Genomic DNA, 21,770 nt, shown 5'->3' with positions numbered 1-21,770 from the left:
GCTCACAATGTGAGGATGGGAAGATTATTTAGTCAGTAAATATTTATTGAGCACGTACCCTGTGCCAGTTCAGAGCACCAAGGCACAGACTGCATGTGTGAGGGAGGAGGGGGTGTTGGGCACAGCAGGGCTGAGTGCCGCTGCGCCTCCTGTTCTGGTCCCACAAATCAGGAGCGGAGAGGAACCCTGTCTCTAGTCCGTCTCCTGATTTTCGTCCCTGTGGAGGAGGACCCACTGCTCTGTCTCTCCCCTCCAAGCCAGGCTGGTCAGTTAGAGATCTAGCAGTGGACCAGGAACTGTGGTGGTTTTGATGGTCCGAGTGGAAAAACTTATGTTTGCTCGTGCAGATTTGGGGCCTGGGGCAGGGTAGAGGCTCAGAGCCACTCCCCAGGAAATGACTCAGAAACGTGTACTGTCTGAGTTGCAGCTTTCCTTATCTCTCTGGAGAGCTTGTGGGTGGGTCCCTGGGTAGAGCTGCTATGGGCTCAATGATCCCAGCCCTCAGGGTGGTCCGGCTCTGTTAGGTTCCACTCGATTTCCTGACTTTGGACACCTCGGTAGCCAGAACTCTAGTAATTTAGAGATGTGAGCACCACCTGTTGTCACAAATATTTGGGGGCTCTAAAAATGCCAGGAAGCCGTGCCCCAGAAGTTGCCAGAGAGAAATGCTGTCATGCTACCTCATGCTCTCCATCCACCGTCATTGTCCACAATCCCAGAAGGTGGCAGCCCTGTGGCTTCAACCGCGGGCACAGCAGCCGGGGCTGGAGTTACTGTGGGTCGCAGAGCTGGTGGTGGGAGGGTGGGGCAGACACACCTAATTCATTACAGGTTTCACCTAGAAGGAGTTGTCAAATTATAGGAATCGCATGACGCCTTACACCCTTAGTATACCAGGAAAAATAATGATCACCATTTACCATCTGGGTCCAAGGAACTCTTTTTATCTATCTATCTATCTAACTATCTATCTATCTATCTATCTATCTATCTATCTATCATCTATCTATCTATCATCTATCTATCTATCTATCTAATCTACCTACCCACCTATCTATCTTTTGAATCATCTTATAATTTATAGAAGAATAAGGAAATAGTAAAAAATAAGTTTATTAGAAATTATAATAAGAATTTAGATATAGCAAACTCAAATATTTATTCCATATTTTCCTGGATTTGAAGATATACACACATACTCACTTTGTGTGTGTGTGTGTTTGTGTATACATTCACACACACACACATATATAGGCTCATATGTATGTGTATCATCTTTATTGCATAATTGCAAAACATTTTCATTTTTAGATTTATAAATACCAAATAATCCAATGAATGTTTTTATTTCTATATCACCTATTTCTTCCCAGTTGCCTTGTTACACACACCTGTCTTCAGCATTGTTATGGCAAATATATCAAGTACATTTTAGTGCATAAACATTGTAAGAGATGAAAGAATAAAGTCACATGTCTTTTTAGCAAAATGGGATGATTAAGGTTCATGCATAATATTGTGTGACACAGTTCTTCCTGTTGAATAACTAACTGGATGAAAATACCATATTTCTTTTTGTCCTTAGAAATATATTCTTCACTCATTGATTCTTGCAAGCTTATTGGAAGGGCAGCACAGCTACTTGTATTACCTTTATGAAATAATGATCTTCTCTACTAGGGAGCACCATCTTCCTCTACCAAGCATTCAGGTTTGGGAGAGACAGACACCGAGGTGTGAGGAGGGCAGGCTGCACCCAGCTAGCCAGCCAGAGCAGCAGAATCAACCCTGGTAATCAGCGAGGTGACAATATCTCAATGAGACCATATCTCGCTCTCCCATGCAGTGATCCCTGAGCTTGAGTAAATTCACTGAGAATACTGTCATCTGAAGACTCAAACTATGAGATTTCATTTGTTTGATCAATTTTGCCATGGTCATTAGAGAGTTTTGCTATGGGTCTCTTTGCATTTATCTTTTGATTCATGTGATAGTTGCGAGATGTGTTCTTTTGCCAATTTTCTTCTCTTTGCCATTAAGTAAAGAAAATGAAAAATTCTGAATCTTCAACTGTGTTCAAGAAAAGCTAAAACAAATACAAATCAACACCATACATTTATGTATTTGTATTTGAAAGATTTGTATTTAAAAGATGATGCAATGTTTTGGGTACCTCCTAGGAAAACTGAAGCATGTTGCAGATGCTGTCACAGTGATGATTTGTTTCACTCTTGCAGTATCCTCTAAGTGTTCCCGTCATTGCTGTTTTCTTATATCTTGAAATGTTTCATGATAGAGAAAAAATATGATCATTAAGACCTCAAAATGTAGCTTAGATTTCTAAAGTGGTCCAATGGACCCATATGATAATCACAAGACAGAATGAGTTTTATTCTACTTTTTGAAGTCAGTCAGTCTTCCCTAGTTCTTTAGAAGAACTCTAAGAAAGAATAAGAGTTATGAAATATAAATCTTTGCAAATAGATGGGACTGCTGAAAAAGGAAACCCGAAATATAAAGTGTATGCTTCTTTAAAGCTTACAGGGACCTCCCTGGTGGTCCAGTGGTTAAGACTCTGTGCTCCCAATGCAGGGGGCCCCGGCTCTATCCCTGGTCAGGGAACTGGATCCTGCATGCAGCAGCTAAAAGATCCTGCATGCCACAGCTAAATGATCCCACACGTGGCAACGAAGATACCGTGTGCCACAACTAAGACCTGGGGCAGCCAAATAAATAAATAAATATTAAAAAAAAAAAACAAGCTCACAACAAAAACCAATGTTTGTCTGACATCATAATTTCCTTTTTTTTCTCCTAATATCTGGAGGCTTTGTTGGGGAAGAGATCAACCACGTATGTAGAGGTGAAATGGTCCTCTTTCCAGGGTGGCAGGTGTCATTAGCTCAGAGCCTGGGACCATGGTCCTATAAGAGCTGACATGGACCTCACCTCCTTATCTGCTTTCACCTAATGGAGTCCCAGATCCCCTTGTTTCTCTGTCTGTTGAATGCCTTTAGGCCTCTTTTCCTGACCTCCCAGGCTGGACTCCATGGACCACCTGAGTAATTCAGTCAACGGCAGTCTCATTTCCCTTCAGTTCTGTCTTGAAGAGGTTGTCTGTCCAACAGGACCCTCATGACCCTCATCGTATCTTCACTGCACCCCCTCAGCTGTGGTCGGGCCCAGTGGGGAAGATCAAGTAGTCATGGATCTTGTTCTTTCCACTTTAGCCTGTGTTCTTATCAGCCCCTTTACTTGTCTTTGATTAATGATCTTCATTCCCCTCAGGGACCTCTCCACATCTCAAGATGCTTCTTCTCATCTCTCATCCTCCCACCTCTGCAGGGGGGCTTTCCTCCTAATTCCTGGAGAAACACAGGCCCTTAGGCACAATTTTCCTCAACTTCTGCCATCCACAGACATGTCTTCTTTCATACCCATCCTGACCTCTTTCCCCCCTTCTCTTCTAGGCCAGCACCCTCCTGCCCTTGATCCTGCCTCTTTTGTATACTCTCTGACTTTGGCCATAGTTTTCTCCTCTTTTCTGTTTCTTTGATCCCTCTCTCTAGGGGATCCTTTATCATAGTCTATTAATACACTCTAGTTTCATCAATGTAAGAAAAAGTCATTATTTCCTATGTATCAGGCAGCAGACAAAAACACACCGGCTACTATTTTTTTTTTTTAATTGAAGTACAATTGATTTACAATATTGTGTTAGTTTCAGGTGTACAGCAGATTCTCTTCCATTATAGGTTATTACAAGATACTGAATATAGTTCCCTGTTCTATATGGTAGGTCCTTGTTGTTTTATCTATTTTATATATAGTAAGTGTGTATCTGTTAATCCCGAACTCCTAATTTATCCCCACCCCGCCCCGACTTTCTCCTTTGGTAACCGTAAGTTTGTTTTCTATGTCTTTGAGTCTGTTTCTGTTTCGCAAATAAGTTCATTTGTATCATTTTTAAAGACTCCACATATAAGTGATATCATATGATATTTGTCTTTCTCTGTCTGACTTACTTCACTTAGTATGATAATCTCTAGGTCCATCCCTGTTGCTGCAAGTGGCATTATTTCATTCTTTTTATGGCTGAGTAATATTCCATTGTGTATATGTACCATATCTTCTTTATCCAATCATCTGTCAGTGGACACTTAGGTTGTTTCCATGTCTTGGCCACTGTAAATAGTGCTGCTATGAACATTGGGGTGCATGCATCTTTTCGAATCAGTTTTCATCTTTTCTGTATATATGCCCAGGAGTGGGAGTGCTAGATCATATGGTAACTCTATTTTTAGTTTTTTAAGAACTTCCGTATCATTCCCCATAGTGGCTGCACCAATTTACATTCCCACCAACAGTATAGGAGGGTTCCCTTTTCTCCACACCCTCTCCAGCATTTATTACTTGTAAACATTTTGATGGTGGCCATTCTGACTGGTGTGAGGTGATACCTGGTAGTTTTGATTGGCGTTTCTCCAATAATTAACGATGTCGAGCACCTTTTCATGTGCCTGTTGGCCATCTGTATGTCTTTTTTGGAGAAATGTTTATTTCGTTCTTCTGCCCATTTTTTTGATTGGGTTGTTTGCTACACACCAGTTATTTTAACAGAAAGAATTTAAGAGAGAGACTCGTTAGCTAGGTAACTGAAAGGGTAAAAAGAACTCAAGGGCAGTGGTTCCCAACCTTTTTGGCACTAAGGAGCGGTTTTTGTGGAAGAAAATTTTTCCACAGACAGGGGGGTGGGGGATGGTTCAGGTGGTTATGTGAGCGATGGGGAGCGATGGAGAGCGGCCGATGAAGCTTCGCTCTCCCGCCTGCCACTCACCTCCTGCTGTGCGGCCTGGTTCCTAAAAGGCCGTGGACCCTGCAGCATGGGGGTTGGGGACCACTGCTCTAGGGTATAGGAAAGTAGCAATTTCAGGAACCAGCAGTTACCCCCACAGCTAACTTCCAAGGGGAGAGGTTGGAATTATCAGAAGGTTGGAGGAGGGGGACTGAGACTTAAGCCTCTGAGAAGGGGTGCTTCTTGCTGGTGCAGAGGTCTCAGAGCTGGTTCTGTGAGGTTGGAAAGACTGCACAGTGGATTCAACTGCCTTTGGGGAACAAAACCCAAGCTAGTTCAGATTCCTCCTGCAGGGCTTCTCAGTTGCGAATACATTGTTCCTTTGTGTGGAAACCGCCCTGCTGGGTGAAGAAATGAAGCTGGCATGACACTGCAGGGAAGCAGAAGCCAGGGGGAGGAGTAAGTTCCTCTTCTCTTCCCGTCTCCCTCCAGGGTCCCCATTGGCAGAGGTAACTGGGATTCAGCTGTAGAGTGGAGTCCCAGCTCCAACACCCCAAAGTGTGCACAGAAAAGTAGTTTTTTTTTTTTTTTTTTTAAAAACAGACTTTTTTTTTTTTAAATTAATTAATTTATTTATGGCTGTGTTGGGTCTTTCCGTGCAAGGGGCTTCTCTAGTTGCGGCGAGCGGGGGCCACTCTTCATCGCGGTGCGCGGGCCTCTCACTGTCGCGGCCTCTCTTGTTGCGGAGCACAGGCTCCAGACGCGCAGGCTCAGTAGTTGTGGCTCATGGGCCCAGTTGCTCCGAGGCATGTGGGATCTTCCCAGACCAGGGCTCGAACCTGTGTCGCCTGCATTGGCAGGCAGATTCTCAACCGCTGCACCACCAGGGAAGCCCAGAAGAGTAGTTTTGAAGCCAACAGATACTAGCTTAATAACTGGTGCCCCTACTCTCCTCTCTTATTTCTTAATTATACATCCATATTGAGTAGTTTTCATGCAACATCTGCTCTCTCTCAGCTCCCACTCATTTCCTCAAGCTTCTGCAATTTGGCTTTGTTATCATCATGCTACTGTACTTCTTGAAAAAGGCCTCCTAATGACCAAATCCCGTGGGCCTATTTCTGTGCTTGTTTCACGTGGCCTCCCTGAGTGAGGGGTATGACATTGTGGATCTGTCCTCCACTCGCTAGCTTCTGGGATTGCTCACATCCCTGTCTCTCTATGTACCTCTATGCTTGTTTCTTCTGCTTCTCTTTCTGGGGTCCCTTCCTTTGCTTTCCCCTTAAATGCCGATGCTCTCCAGGCTCTTGTCCTCAGCGCCCACCCCACTCTTCTTATTGTGCATCCCCTGCCCCTAACCCTGGATATCTCATTCTGTTTCCTAGTTGTTTTTTTTTTTAATATTTATTTATTTATTTGGTTGCACCGGGTCTTAGTTGCGGCAGGTGGGCTCCTTTAGTTGCGGCTTGAGGGCTCCTTAGTTGTGGCTCATCGCCTCCTTAGTTGTGGCATGCGAACTCTTAGTTGTGGCATGCATGTGGGACCTAGTTCCCTGACCAGGGTTCGAACCCAGGCCCCCTGCATTGGGAGTGTGGACTCTTTTTTTTTTTTTTTTTAATTTATTTGTTTATTTATTTATGGCTGTGTTGGGTCTTTGTTTCTGTGTGAGGGCTTTCTCTAGTTGCAGCAAGTGGGGGCCACTCTTCATCGCGGTGCGCAGACCTCTCACTAGCGCGGCCTCTCTTGTTGCGGAGCACAGGCTCCAGATGCGCAGGCTCAGTAATTGTGGCTCACGGGCCTAGTTGCTCCGCGGCATGTGGGATCTTCCCAGACCAGGACTCGAACCCGTGTCCCCTGCATTGGCAGGCAGATTCTCAACCACTGCACCACCAGGGAAGCCCGGGAGTGTGGACTCTTAACCACTGCGCCACCAGGGAAATCCCTGTTTTCTAGTTTTTACTATCATTATTCTTTAACAATTCATTTTGCAAACTACATTTTTTTTTTTTTTTTTTGGCCGCACAGCGTGGCATGAGGAATCTTAATTCCCCAACCAGGGGGCGAACCCTTGCCCCCTGCAGTGGAATCGCGGAGTCTTAACCACTGGACCTCCAGGGAAGTCCTGTTTCCTAGTTTTAACTAGTAGTTATATACAAGTTGACCTCCAAATCTTTATCTCGGTACTCCACAGTCCACTGGCCATCTCCACCAGGGTGTCTAACAGCCACAGCAAATTAAATATATCTAAAGGTGAGCTCATCATCTTATCATCTTCTCCTTCATATATACTTCTGTTTTCTTTCCCTTTGAAGATTTTTTTTAGGCCAATGAGAAAAATGTCCATATTTAAGTCCATTTTCTGTTCTAGGGTTTTTAATAGATTTTTTTTTAAATTAATTAATTAATTATTTATTTATTTATATTTATTTTTGGCTGTGTTGGGTCTTCATTTCTGTGCGAGGGCTTTCTCCAGTTGCGGCGAGCGGGGGCCACTCTTCATCGCAGTGCGCGGGCCTCTCCTATTGCGGAGCACAGGCTCCAGACGCGCAGGCTCAGCAGGTGCGGCTCACGGGCCCAGTTGCTCCGCGGCATGTGGGATCCTCCCAGACAAGGGCTCGAACCCGTGTCCCCTGCATTGGCAGGCAGATTCTCAACCACTGCGCCACCAGGGAAGCCCTAGGGTTTTTAATAGTTTTGTATTGTGAAGATTTGAATATACAGAAGTTAATGAAAAATTTCTTCAACAAAATTTTATGATTTCATAGGAATGTATATTTTATAAACAGTGCTTAATAGAGCATGTAATAGACTGTCACCAAATAATGTAATTACAAATTAATAGTACATCAGTGATTTTCTTAAGCACAACATGGTGCTATGCCTGTATTTCCTTTGAACTTTGATTTTTAGTTTTTATCTCACATCATGCCCAGTGTTTCATTTCCTGGCTTTCATGAAACCTAAGATGATATTGTTCTCCTTCAAGATTTTCATCACTTTCACAGCATCAGTCAACTCTTCCTTATTCCATACTGTGCAGCACTTTCTTCATTGCGAGAGATGACTCTTATGATTGAAAGAGGAAGGAAAGTCAAGACCTTATCAAAAAACTGTACTTTTAGTAGATTGTGCTAACGCAGATGTCACACAGCCCTGGGATTTGTGGTCCTTCAAGCACGTAGTTTCTAATCCACTTCAGCCAGCACCCCCCCACCCCCAGTCCACCAGTGTAATGATATTAGCTGCTATTTATTCAACATTTATTGTGTGCCAGGAAAATCCCCGCCCAGGGTCAATATTTTATATACATTTTCCCTGATCCTGACAATAAACCTATGAGGTATTATAAGCCCCTTGATACAGATGAAGAAACTAAAGCTCAAAGAGTTTTTAATTAATTAATTAATTGATAGATTGATTTTAGTTTGTTTTTTTTTTCAGTCGCGCTGCGCGGCTTGTGGGATCTTAGTTCCCTGACCAGGGATCAAACCTGCACCCCCTGCAGTGGAAGCATGGAGTCTTAACCACTGGACCACCAGGGAAGTCCCCAAGGCTCAAAGAGTTTTTTTGTTTTTTAAAACAGATCATTTTAACTGCACATATTTCTTTTTTTTTTTTTAATTTAATTAATGTATTGGCTGCGTTGGGTCTTCGCTGCTGTGTGCGGGCTTTCTCTAGTTGCGGCGAGCGGGGGCTGCACTTCAGTGTGGTGCGCGTAGGCTTCTCATTGCAGTGGCTTCTCTTGTTGGGGACCACGGGCTCTAGGCGCGCAGGCTTCAATAGTTGCGGCGTGTGGGCTCAGTAGTTGTGGCACACGGGCTTAGCTGCTCTGCGGCGTGTGGGATCTTCCCGGACCGGGGATCAAACCCGTGTCCCCTGCATTGGCAGGCGGATTCTTAACCACTTTGCCACCAGGGAAGTCCCATCAAAGAGTTTTAAAAAAAACTCACAAAGCCAAAAAAAGAGGCAGACGTGGAGTTGGCTCTGAAGCCTTCCTATGCTTTTGTGCTGCCTCTTGTCACAGCCCATGGGTGCTCTGGTGTGGTATCTGTGATCTGCTTCCGGAATGCTCATGAGCACACTCCATCTGGCCAAGGACGCCTCCAGCATATTCTCACATATCATATCTGGTACGCCCCCTGCTCTGTCTCCACCCCAATGCTCCCTAGCAGTCTCCCATCCTCAGTCTTAGAGATGTGCATGCAGCTCTATCTTGTCGCCTAGCACCGTGCTTCCTTCCTCCTTATAGCGCTGTTTATTTATTTCTGATGAGGGTATGTACTTCCCTCATGTATTCCATCCACAAGTCTTGTCTCCCCAAGTCTTGGAAATTCAACACTTAATTTTTTTTTTTTTTTCCGTTTGTTAAACAGCTTTATTGTGACAGCTTGCAGACAACTCAGTTATCACCGTTTTATGTACTCCTTCATCCAAAGCGGGTCTGCTTCCCTGAGGAAACCTGAGCTGCACTGAAAAAATCCTGGCCTGCCATTCCGTCTGGGACCAACACAATCACGACTCCCTGCATTGCAATGTTTACTCATTCAAGGGTCCAGTGGGTCCCGCAACACTTACATTTATTGAGCCCCATTATATGCTTTTCATTGTGCTGGGTGCTAGGGACAAGGCATCATACTTTCCCCTTTGAGTCACAATATCAGGTCCAGTCTGTTCACTGCTGTATCAACTTCTGGAGTCCTAAGTATTACATCTGGCCCCCTTAATTTTCTCTTGTGAATTACTGGGTACCTCTCACCTGTCATATTGTAGTTGACATCCTTTAGAATAACTACTCTCGCAGTTGTGCATAGTAAGGGGTTTTAAAGATGTTAGATGAAATGATAAATGTTAAATGCTATTCCTATTACTTCATAAATTGAATATGTGTTCAATCAAAGTGTCAACTACAAATATATAAGCAACATCACTACTGTTTAATTGTGAATTCACCCAGCACGCACCCTCAGCCAAAGCCATTTATTTATACTATAGTAACCTGGTATTAGGAATCATATCTGTGTTCAAGGTAGATTAGTTAGGTCATATTTGGAATTTTTTTAAAAAAAGTTTATTTCCCTTTATTATTTATTCAGCATGTACCTATTGGAGACCTTCCTGTGCCAGAGTCTTTTCTAGGGCACAAGGATTTAGCAGGGAACAAAACAAAGTCCCTGATCTCACAGAAATCTCATTATGCATATGTATTTGTGTACCTGTTGCAAAAATATAGAAATTGCTGATAAGAAGGAAAGAAAGAGAGAAAGAAAGAAAGAAAGAAAGGGAAAGAAAGAAAGAGAGAGGGAGAGAAAGGGAAAGAAACAAAGAAAGAGAGGGAGAGAAAGAGGGAGGGAGGGAGAGAGGGAGGGAGAGAGGGAGGAAGGAAGGAAGGAAGGAAGGCAGGAAGGAAGGAAGGAAGGGAGAAAGAAAACACACACAATTTTATCATCCAGGTTAATTTTTCAGTGTATGCTCTTCCTGACTTGTGTTCTATGCATATATAAACATTCCCTTTTCACACAAAAGTGGGATAACACTTGATTATTTTACTGTGACTATACATTGTAAATACCCTTTCATATCATTGAATAATCTACCTCCTTGTTTCTAATGGCTGCATGAGGTAATTGGAATCTATTTGATTAGAGTGTCTAGGTGGCCAAGAGCATTCAGTCCCTAATTGTGAGAGTGTCTTCACTTAAGTACATTCCATTTGTTTGAGGATGGTTCTCAGAATTTAGTGTGCATAAGACTTACCTTGGGAGCTTATTAATGATTCAGACACTTGGGCTCCACACTCAGAGATTCTAATTCAGAAGGTCATGAATCTGCATTTTAATAAGTCTCACTCACCAGCTAGGCGCTTAGGAGGTAGGTAGTCCCAGAGCCCTCTCTGAGAATCTTTGGTATGACTTATAGGAATAACATATACAGTCATAATTCCCTTCTCCTCTTCATGGGGGTCTTGGGAGTTAGGTTTTCCTCAAGGTAAGTTGGTTTAGGCTTCACTAGATATTTAAGAGAATGAATCAGAGGGTTGGATTTGGGTTGGTAGGAGTCAGAGCTGGCGAATATACCACACCAAGTCTAAGGGACAGGGACAGGTTTGAAACCAGGACATCAAGCTGAAGGTCAGCAGACAGGAGTTCCTGGATCAGAATGGAAGCAGTGAAGGGGTTCTAGCCATGCCTATCAGATAATGTCAGGGGTGCTATTCTGTGCTGTCTTTGTGCTGTTGGGGGCTTGATCAATGGGCGGGTCAGCTTGGCTTAAAGGTATAGGGTCAAGGGCAATGAAGGTTTGCAAAAGGCCTTGACATATATTGTCCATAGGTCAGACAGAAATGGTCTGACTCTCAGAGCCAAATGAAATTAACTTGAACCATCTCCACACTAAATCTTGGGCAGCAGAAATTCCAAGCCTTCTGGGTGATCTCTGTGTATTCCTGAAGCTCCTATTCTTGTGGCGGCCCCCTACCTGTATTGGCTTTCTGCTTCCTTGACATGGATAATTCAGCCTCTTTTTAGATTTCTACCAAAAAACCACCCACACAAGCATCTGTGTTTTTTTTAGATTTGGGGGTCCTGGGAAGGGGTACGTCACACCTCACACAGCCTTCCACCACCTGTGGACTCCTCCCTCTTCTCGTCCTCTTCCCTCTTGGAAAAACCCAGATTTGTCTTTCCATGACTAGAAGTTTGTCAGTCATCTTTTATCACTTACACGCACCCTCTGGGTCTTGCCTTCCACCCTGAACTTATGTCAAGACATTTTTCTCAGCAGCTCCACTTCAAAGAGATATTTTGTTATTATAATAACAACACATTCCTGTGCCTGTACCCACCCAGAGGGTGGGATGGGGAAGGGTATTCATTTCTAGATCTAAGGTTACCTGATTAGCAAGCTGCAGGCTCAGCAAGCTGCAGGCTGGGAGTTGGTAGCTAGTCCTCAGTCTACAGCCCTGGTCATTAACAAATGAACAACCATCTCTTAGCACTGTACAACTCCACTGATGGAAGTCAAGTTATTTTTGTAGTTTCTATCTTGGTCTTTCCTTCTATACAGGAGTTTTCTTCATTTTTCAGCAGGTGGCTGGCAGTGGGACTCCTCTAGGTAATGATTTTTGAAACACTTGCCCTCCAGAGCTGGCTATGATCATGAACAGTATTATAGATGCTGAAATGAACACAAAGCCTGTAGTGGATACCACCCTTCCTATCAGGGAGATTTTATAGATGAGAGCCACATTCTAAGAACTATTTATTCACGTGTTACAACATTGCTGAAATTCAGATGTGTTTTAAAATTGAAAGGCACATTTAATATAGTGCTCCCCCTATCCCCCCAACAAAAATGCTGCTTTTAAATCGATGGTGCCTCTTACAACCCACAATATCTTAGAATAAAGGGAATGCAGTAGGAACACCTATCTAAAAAGGATCTGGGTTTCAGAACCGTGCAGCACTCTCCGCCTTACAACCTCAGTTACAGATGAATGGAAGGTGAGAATTTCCTGTCCATTGGCAATTCCAAGAAGGAACACACAATGTCACCTCTTCCTGTCAGCCCAGGGTCAGGGCAGTGAAGTGAGAGGTCCTTTCCACATTCCCTGTTGACTAATGATGGATCTACTCGGGACATTGCAGTCAGTTACCACGAGGTGGCGCACAAGCCCCAGGCATGAAGTTTTGAGGCCCACATGCCTCCCAGACGTGGTTCTTTCTGGATGGCCATTAAGAAGCTGCTGACTTGCTCTATTACGTGGGTGAGCAGGCAGAGCTGGTGAAGGCAAAGACTCCGTGGAGCAGCTGGAGGAGGGTTTGGGCAGCATGAATAGGGAGAGAAGTTAGGATTCATTCATCAGAGTAACAATATCTATTGAATGAATGCCTACAATTGCCTAGATGGATATGGGTAGAGAATATAAGATAGGCACAGTCCTCACCCCCGTAGAATTTGTGGTCTAGTAGAGTTAGCATAACTAGTGTACTTCAGTGGAAAGAGCAAGGACGTTTGGTTGTTATGGACTTAATTCATATGCTGCAGCCCCAGCACCCGGTATCTCAGAATTGATTGTATTTGGAGATGGGGTCTTTAAAGAGGTGTGATATGGTGATTTGTAATAAACATGTATTTGGTTTTCATCCCCATTTGGGGCACAGAGCTGCTAAAATGCTTGGAATGTCCCAAGTGCTGAGAGCCAGAATGGTGTCTTTTGTTAGGTTGATGAGGTGACTTTTGAAAAGCACCTAAAGATGGGGGCTGGCTACCAGGAGAACCAGCCACCTGATTAGAAGATTGAACCTTTCAGTCCATCCCCAGACCTCTGAGAGGGGAAAGGGGCTGGAGGTTGAATCAGTCACCGTTGACCAATGATTTAATCAGTCATACTTTCATCAAAACCCAAAAAGGACAGGGTTGGGAAAGCTTCCAAGTTGGTGAACATGTACAGATTCCCAGAGTGTGTTGTGCCTGGAGAGGGCATGGAATCTCTGCACCCTTTCCCTACACCTTGCCTTATGCATATTTTCCACCTGGCTGTTCCTGAGTTATATCCTTTTGTAATAAACCGGCCATCTAGTGAGTAAATGGGTTTCCTGAGTTCTGAGCCACTCTAGCAAATTAATTGAACACAAGGAGGAGGTTGGGGGAACCTCTAATTTGTAACCAGTCGGTCGGAAGTACAGGTAACAACCTGGGCTTGCAGCTGGTGTCTGTAGTGTAGCTATATCTCATCTCCTGTTTGTTTCCCAGCCAAACTTCTGGAAAGAGCATCCAGATTTGAAAATATCTTCTTCATAAAATACTAAATTCTCATAGTTATGCTTGGATATGTTCCTGAACTTTTTATTATGTTCCATTGACCTTTCTCTCTCATTTTATTTACCACTATTATTGCAGTATTTTAATTACTTCAGCTTATGATAATTTCAATATATAATAATATGATATAGTATAATAACACTATGTATACTACTATATATACTACATAATAATATTATATAGTATAATAACAATATAGTATATAGTAAGCCCTCTTATTGACATCCTTTCCCAAATTTTCCTGCCTACCCTTGCCTCTATATTTTCTGATAAATATTAAATCACTTTTATATAGTTCTAAAAGTATATTATTTTACACAGTTCCTGTTCAAGGTATAAACTCATAAGGGAATAGTTGGCATCTTTTAACAGTGAGCCCTCCCATACAAGAACAAGACACATCTTCGTGTATTGGAGTTTATGTCCTTTAGGCCACTTCTATATCTCAGACACATTTCACATTAATTACTCCTAAGTGCATCATGTTGTCGTTATTATAAAGTTGGTGGGCTGTTTTGGTATGCTTATTCTATAACTACATGTTACTAAACTTTGTATATCTAATGGTTTTCAGTCCATTCTCTTAAATTTTCTCGGTAGAAATCTTAACATATATAAGTTAAGGTGTATGTTAATATCAATATAATGTTCCATTATATATTGATAATATATATCTATACATATGGTGTGTGTATATATATTTACAGACACATATACACACCATATATCTATTGTGTTATGGTATCTTATATTTGTTGTGATATCTTAAATAATGATCATTTTGCCTCTTCCTTTCTAATTCATGTACTTAATTTCTCTCTTTTCTGATCTCCCTGCATTGGTGCAAACCCCTTGTTTCTATGTCAGTTCCTCAGACAGGCTTTCTCTTACCCTCTTTCTGATCTGAATTGTTCTCCTTGTTCTTCTATTTTACGGCATCTGCTCTTTTCCTGCATAGCTATTCTTACGCTTTATAATTTTGATGCCAGTCCTCACTAGGCTGTAAGCTGCAAGGCTATTCCATCACTGTGTAGACTGTGCCTTGCCATTGCCTATCACATAATAAGTGCTTTGTAAATACTTATGGAATGAAGGAAATTTCCTTACTTTAATGACACGCTATGTTTCACTGTTAAGCATGATGCCAGCTGTGATTTTACATAAAATTTTCCCTGCACTATTTTAATTTAAGAAAAATAAATAACATGAATTAAAAAAACCAAATCTCCATAGAGATGATCACACAGTTTTTCTCTTCTGCCAAGTTCTAGGATGAGGTGTATGAATGGGTTTCCCTTCACGAACTGTGCCTTCCTGAAGTGGATGATAACTGACGGCATGTATTATTCTTTCATGGCATCCAAGTGAAAAGGAAAACTGCTCTTGGCTAGTATTTTGTTTAGGGATTTTCATCTATATTTGTAAATGGGGTTGATCTATAGTTTTCAGGGGTCTTTGGAATTTCGTTATTGGGGTTATGCTACCTTTGAAAAAATTATAAAGCTTTCTTCATATTTGTATTCTCTGATATGGTTTAAATCATGTGGGAATTATTTGTTCCATGAATGTTTGAAAATATTCACCTGTGGAACAATTTTGCCTAAAGCTTCTGAGAGGGTAATTATTTGACCGTCTTCTCTGTTTTTTATATGGTTATGGTTATACCTCTTTGGGAATCAGTTATCCTAGAAAAATCATCCATTTTCCCCCCAGACTTTCTTTCCTTTCTTTTCTTTCCCTTTCCTCCTTTCCTCTGTTCCTCCCTCCCTCCCTTCGTTTCTTCTATCTTTTTAAGAATAGAGTTGTTACGACTCTATTCTTCTATATTTGACTTCACCAAACGTATATTGTCTTTTTTCTTTCTTAATTATTTTAATGATCTTCCAAATGTCTTGGATTCTTTCATTTATTAATTAGTTACATGGCTATTCTGTTTTCTAGTCATGGATTTCTACTTATTTCTTTATATTTTCCTTCTTCCTGCTTTTCTTGTCTATTTTGTGTCTTAATATTTTAAGATACTGAATTAGATACTTAGTTTATTCCTTTTTGATTCTTTATTGTTAAGTAAATAAAGTGCTTAAGGCTATAGCTATAGATTTTAATATTTGGTGACTTTTTATTGTTATTTAAAAAATGTTACCTTAATTGCAGTCACGCCTTTCTTCTTAACCTGATTATTTAAAGAGTGCTTTAAAAATTCCAAATATCTTTGATATATTCATCTATTATCAGTTTCTAGTTCTATAGCAATATCCTCAAAGATGTGACCTGAATTTATTATAGTTTTAATTGTCTTTGGTTAGCTTTTATAAATCTTTTGTAGGTGCTTAAAATATGTGTGTTTTCTGAAGTGTGTAGACTTCATATATACCTATCAGATCAAAAATAGTAAAAAAAGTATTGACTAACACCTATTGAGCACTTTCTATATGTCAGGCACTATATGAAGCATTTAAATACATTTAACACATTATCTTAGTAGGTAATATTATTTTTATGAAATTCATTTTACAGATGAGGACACTAAGACTTAAATAGGTTTCACTGCCCAACATCATAAAGCTAGTATGATGGAGCCAGAAATTAACCCCAGATTGGCTTGCCTACAAAGTTCATGCTTGTCATCACTATTTCAAACAAATTTTCTATGAACTTACTTATTTTCTATTTTCCTGCTAAAGATGGAGATAGGTATGTCTGTACTCCTATTGTTTTTCTGTCAGTTCTGCCTTGTATTTCCAGCTCCTTTTTCTTTTTGTTTGAATGCCTTGTTATTTGGCACTTTTGACACATAACTTCCCCCACTGGAATGTTAGCTCTGTAATGGGAGGCTTTTTCTTGTTTTCAGCTTATCTTCAACACCAGGACAGTACATGGCACATAGTAGTTTCTCAATAAATAGCTGTCGAATGATTGAATGATAGTTATATTTTCATGATAGCTTGCACCCTTCAACAATAAAAATGGATTCATCTATTGCTTTTTATGTTGAATTGTATTGGTCTGATTTTAATACTGTGACCTTTGCTTCGTTTGTTTGCATTTACACAATCTATTTTGTCCTTTCACATTTAAACTAAGTGGTTTTGTTTTAGAGGTTTCTTTCATAGTAGCATATAGCAGGACTTGTTTTTGCCTTTTTTTGGACTCCAATAGGTGAATATGAATATTATTATGGACATTATTGAATGAATTGAAGAAAGAATATATATTTTATGAGTGAAAAATAAATCCTGTTCTAAAGGCTGTGACTATGATGCTTCATAGAGTGATAAATTTCAAAAAGGTAGAAGAAAACCAAGGAGAAATTAATGCTTGCTAATTATTTATTGCTAATATTTACATGGCTTATAATTTGAATATGCAGTCCCTTCAGATAAACTTTGAGAGTTATGATTCATTAATGTTAAAATCATAGGGTTATTGGAGGATATTATAAAACATTTAATTCTTCTTTCCACTATAAGCCATTTCTAAAATATGTTAGAGTCCCAGAAACCAAATTTGAGCAATTCTACCTATTATACATTACAGCTAGATGTCTGAGATATATGGAGAAAGAAAAAGCCAAGAATGCTTAAATCAACCAGCTCAGCCAACTGGAGAGGGAGAATTTCTTGGAACATCTGGAAAGGACTTCAAAACTCATCCTCAGAGGAGCTGGACTCACCTACTTGTGGTTGCCAGATTTCCAAATGTGATAGGGTTAGTCCTGCTGGTTGTCAACACAGTCTTCCCATCTTTCTTCCTTGTTTTGGTACAGACATTCTTCTGGACCCCAAATTGGGGACTAGACATAGCTTCTTCCACTCCTGTGATCCTTAAACATCCCCAAATCTGGATAACTGAGCCTGTTTCTTGTATTTCTTGTTTCTGATGGATCATGTAAACAATAGCATAACCAGTTACCTTTCTGTTTGGAAAAAAAGTATACCTCACAGGTAATTGGCCCAATTTTTCTGGTAGATGCAGATCCATGAGGATCTAGATCATTAAGCTCAGCTTTCTCCTGCCTGGGAAAATGCTTTTGGTCTTGTTCTTTCCCTAACTTCTCTTGTGTTTTGTAGTCAGTTTCCCTCGAGATATCCATCTTCCAGAGTTGCTCGCATTGTTGCCTCTAAGATGACTCTCATCCTTTCTTGAAGATGGCCTTTGTTCTCTAATCTCTTCTCTCCCACCATTCCTGGCTTCTGGTCTCATGTCTCTTACTTTGTGTCTTCCATCGTTATTGGATTCTGGGCTCAAGTCTCTGTGTTGGTGTCTTCCATCATCCCTTGATGTGGGGATATTGTCTCTATGTTGTAATCTTTCATACTGTCTTGGAGCTGGTCTCCGACCCCTAACTTGGTGTCTCCCACCATTCCCAAGTTCTAGTCTCACATCTCTCAGTTGGTGTCTCCTATCAACCCTTGGTGTTGGGGCTTGGTCTCTCACTCCATGTCTCTCATCTTCTCTTGGAGTTGATCTCTGCTTCCTAACTTGACTTCTCCCATCACTCCTGGGTTCTGGTCTCTGCTCCCTGACTTGGTGTTCTCTAAAATTATTGGGTTCTGGTCTCAGGTCTCTTACTTGGTATCTCTCATCATTGCTGGGTTCAGGGGGCTCAGATCTCTAAACTGGCTTCTCTTACCATCCCTTGTTGGAGAGATCTGGGGTCTATGTTGGAATCTTTCATATTGTCTTGGATCTGGTCTCTGGTCTCTAACTTGGCTTCTCCCATCCCTGCTGGGTTCTGGGCTCAGGGCTCTCATTTGGCTTCTCTCATCATCCCGTAGTGCAGGGATCTGGTCTCCATGCTGGAAACTTTCATACTGTCTTGGAGCTAGTCTCTGCTACCTAAATTGGCTTCTCCCATCCCTGCTGGGTTCTGGGCTCAGGTCTCTCATTTGGCTTCTCTAATCATCCCTTAGTGCAGAGATCTGGTCTCTATGCTGGAAATTTTCATACTGTCTTGGAACTGATTTCTGCTCCCTAACTTGGCTTCTCACATCATTCCCAAGTTCTGGTCTCACATCTCTCACTTGCTGTCTCCTATCATCCCTTGGTGCTGGGGTTTGGTCTCTTACTCCGTGTCTCTCATCTTCTGTTGGAGTTTGTCTCTACTCCCTAATTTGGCTTCTCTCATCACTCCTGGGTTCTAGTCTTTGCTTCCTAAGGTGGTGTCCCTCATCGTTCTTGGGTTCTGGGCTCAGGTCTCTCATTTGGCTTCTCTCATCATCCTTTGCTAAAGGGATCTGGTCTCTATGCTGGAAACTTTCATACTGTCTTGGAGCTGGTATCTGCCCCCTATCCTGACTTCTCTCATCATTCCCAGGTTCGGGGCTTAAGGCTCTCACTTGACATCTCTCACTATCCCTTGTTGCTGGGGGTTGGTCTCTCACTCGATGTCTCTTATCCTCTGTTGGAGCTGGTCTCTTGTTCTTAATGTGGTATTCCCCATTGTATTCGGGTTCTGGGCCCAGGTCTCTTACTTGGTATCTCTTATCATCTCTTCGTGTGGGGATCTGGTCTCTAAGTTGGAATCCCTCCAGTTGTCTTGGTGCTCGTCTCTGCTCCCTAACTTGGCTTCTCCCATCATCCTTTGATGCTGGAGTTTTGTCTGTCACTTGGTGTCTTTCATCTTCTGTTGGAGTTGACCTTTGCTGTGTAACTTGTGTCTCCCATCATTCCTGGGTTTTGGGCTCAGCTCTCTCACTTGACGTCTCTCATCATCTGTTGGTGCTGCTGTTTGGTCACTATGGTGGAATCGTTCATATTTTCTTGAAGCTGATCCCTGATACCTAATTTGACTTCTCCCATCATTTGTGTTTTCTGGACCTAGGTCTCTCACTTGTTGTTTCCCATCATTTCTATGTTCTGAGCTCTGATTCCTAATGTAGTGTCTCCCATTTTTCCTGGGCTCTGGGCTCAGGTCTCTCACTTGGTGTTTCTCATCATTCTTTGTCACTGGGGTCTGAATTCTCACCTTGTATTTCCCATTTTCCTGTGGTATTGGAGTCTGGTCACTAACTCTCAGAATCTCATCCCCTCTTGGATATGGTCTCTGCTCTCTAATTAGCTGTCTTCCACTATTTTGAATATCTGAACTCGGCCCTCTCACTGGATGCCTCTCTTCATCTGTTGGTGCTGAGATCTGAGCACTCATCTGTTGTCTTTCATCATCTTTCATCTCTGGTCTTAGTTCTCTAATTTGTTGTACTTTACTACCTCTAGCTTGTGGACCTTGTTCTCTCACTGGGTAGCTTCTCTCATCATTTCTTGATGCTGAGGTCTGATCACTAACTTCTTGTGTCTCATTCCTTCTGGGTGAAAATTTCTGTTCTCCAATCTGTATCCCACTGTTGCTTCATTCTGAGTTCTGATTTCTTACTTGGTGATGCTCACCAGCTTTTGGTGTTGGATTCTGCTCCCTACTTTGTTGCCTTGCATTGTACTGGAAATCCAGACTCTGCTTTCTCAGTTGATACCTTCAAACATCCTATGGTTTTGGAATCTGGTCTCTCACTTGATGGCTCCTTTCATTTATTGGTGTTGGGCTCTGGTTTCCCATTTGGATATTCTCATCAACTCTTGGTTCTAGTGTCTTTACACCACCTTGTTGCCTTAACTGATATTGTGGCTCTGGTCTGTGGTCTTGCACTTGATGTCTCCCACCATTGCTTGGATCTGGAACCTGGTTCCTCACTTGTTGGCTCTCAACATCCTGAGATACTAGAGCCTTATCTTCTCTTACTTGATGCCACCTAACATCCCCTAGTGTTGGGCTCTGGATTCTTGGTTGGTGATACTCAGCAACTCTTGGTTCTAGGATCTGATCTCTACCAGGGTGTCTTGAATAATCTTGGTGTTCTAGTCTCTGGTCTCTCACTTGAAGACCCCTGTAACCACTTTGTGTTGGGATCTTGTCTCTACCATGGCATCTCCCAGAGTCCTGAGATTCTAAGCTTGGGTCCCTCACTTGTCGTTGCCCATCATCATTTGCTGTTGGGATTTGGTTTCTCACTTGGATTTTCTGAATATCCTGGGAATCTTGCTTCTGATCTTTCATTTGAAGACTGCCTTCCTTCCTTGCTGTTGGGATCTGGTTTCTCACTTGATTTCTTCTATCATCCCAGGTCTCAAGGCTTAGATCTCTTACTTGGTGTTGCTTAAGACCCCGAGGTTTAGGTCCCATATCTCCTACTTGGAGTCTCTCAATATCCTGGGTCTACACTGTGGTCTTTCCCTTGATGCCTCCTATCATTACTTGGTACTGAGATAATTTGGAGTCTTTCACTGCCCTGGAGTTCAGGGCTCGGGTGTCTTACTTCATTTTATGGAACATTCTGTGACTCTAGTCTGTGATCTCTATCTTGATGACTCCCATTATGTCTCAGTGTTGTGATATTATCTCTCACTAGGTGTCCCCCAGTATCCTGAGATTCTAGGCTTTGATCTCTCGCTTGATGATTCTCATTATCTCTTGGTGTTGGGATCTGATCTCTCCTGTGGTGTCTGTGAACATCTTGGGATTCTGGGTTCCAGTCTCTCATCTGATGCTTTCCATCATGCCTTGATGTTGGCATCTGGTCTCTCACTTGGTATCTCCCATCATGCTGGTATCTTAGCCTCTGGTTTCTTCCTTGGTACCTCCTACTATCCCTTGATATTTGGGTTTGGTCTCTCACCTGGTATCTTCCAGTATCCTGTGGTTCAGGGCTCAGGTCTCTCACTTGGTGTCTTCTCACATCCTGTGATTATACACATATAGTCTCTCACTCCATGACTCTTATTATCATCACTGGGTGTTGGGATCTGGTCTCTCACTTTATGTCTCTGAGCATCTTGGGACTCTTGGCTCTGATCTTTCTCTTGGAAGTTTTCTTTCTGCAGTTTCTCCCTTCTAGCTCTGTTGCTTGTTGTCCTTGAAGTTCAGATCTTCTCTCCCTTTCCTTTAATTCAGGACAGAGAAGAGCTTTTATGCTTGCATGATAGGTTTTTGTCACTCCGAACACAAGCAAAATGAATTCACTGAAATCAACTGTTTTGTCACCATCTTGATCCAGCTGTTGGAGGATTTTTTCTGTTGTCTCAGAATTACTTGATTTCTATGAGGAAAAAAAAAAAAAAAACAAGAAAGGAAATAATATATTCATCATTTGTTATTTTTTCT

General features: G+C 41.9%; 2 pseudogenes across 2 annotated transcripts in view; one reads left to right on the top strand and one right to left on the bottom strand.

Moving 5' to 3' along the window:
• LOC309667443 (late cornified envelope protein 2A-like) overlaps window positions 1–21,770 on the top strand; it is a 345,865-nt pseudogene that overhangs the window by 120,840 nt on the left and 203,255 nt on the right. The window lies entirely within an intron of this gene.
• Window positions 18,148–19,787, bottom strand: LOC309640173 (annotated as a pseudogene). The gene is made up of 2 exons: window positions 19,449–19,787; window positions 18,148–19,275 (listed from the first exon to the last, which is right to left on the bottom strand). The product of its transcript is annotated as an uncharacterized misc_RNA (transcript).

The sequence above is a fragment of the Balaenoptera physalus genome, assembly GCF_965194825.1.
Source record: "Balaenoptera physalus genome assembly, chromosome: 1".
In the NCBI taxonomy this organism is placed as follows: Eukaryota; Metazoa; Chordata; class Mammalia; order Artiodactyla; family Balaenopteridae; genus Balaenoptera; species Balaenoptera physalus.
The sequence above is the reverse complement of the archived record's forward strand: the minus strand, read 5'-3'. Positions and strand labels throughout refer to the sequence as shown.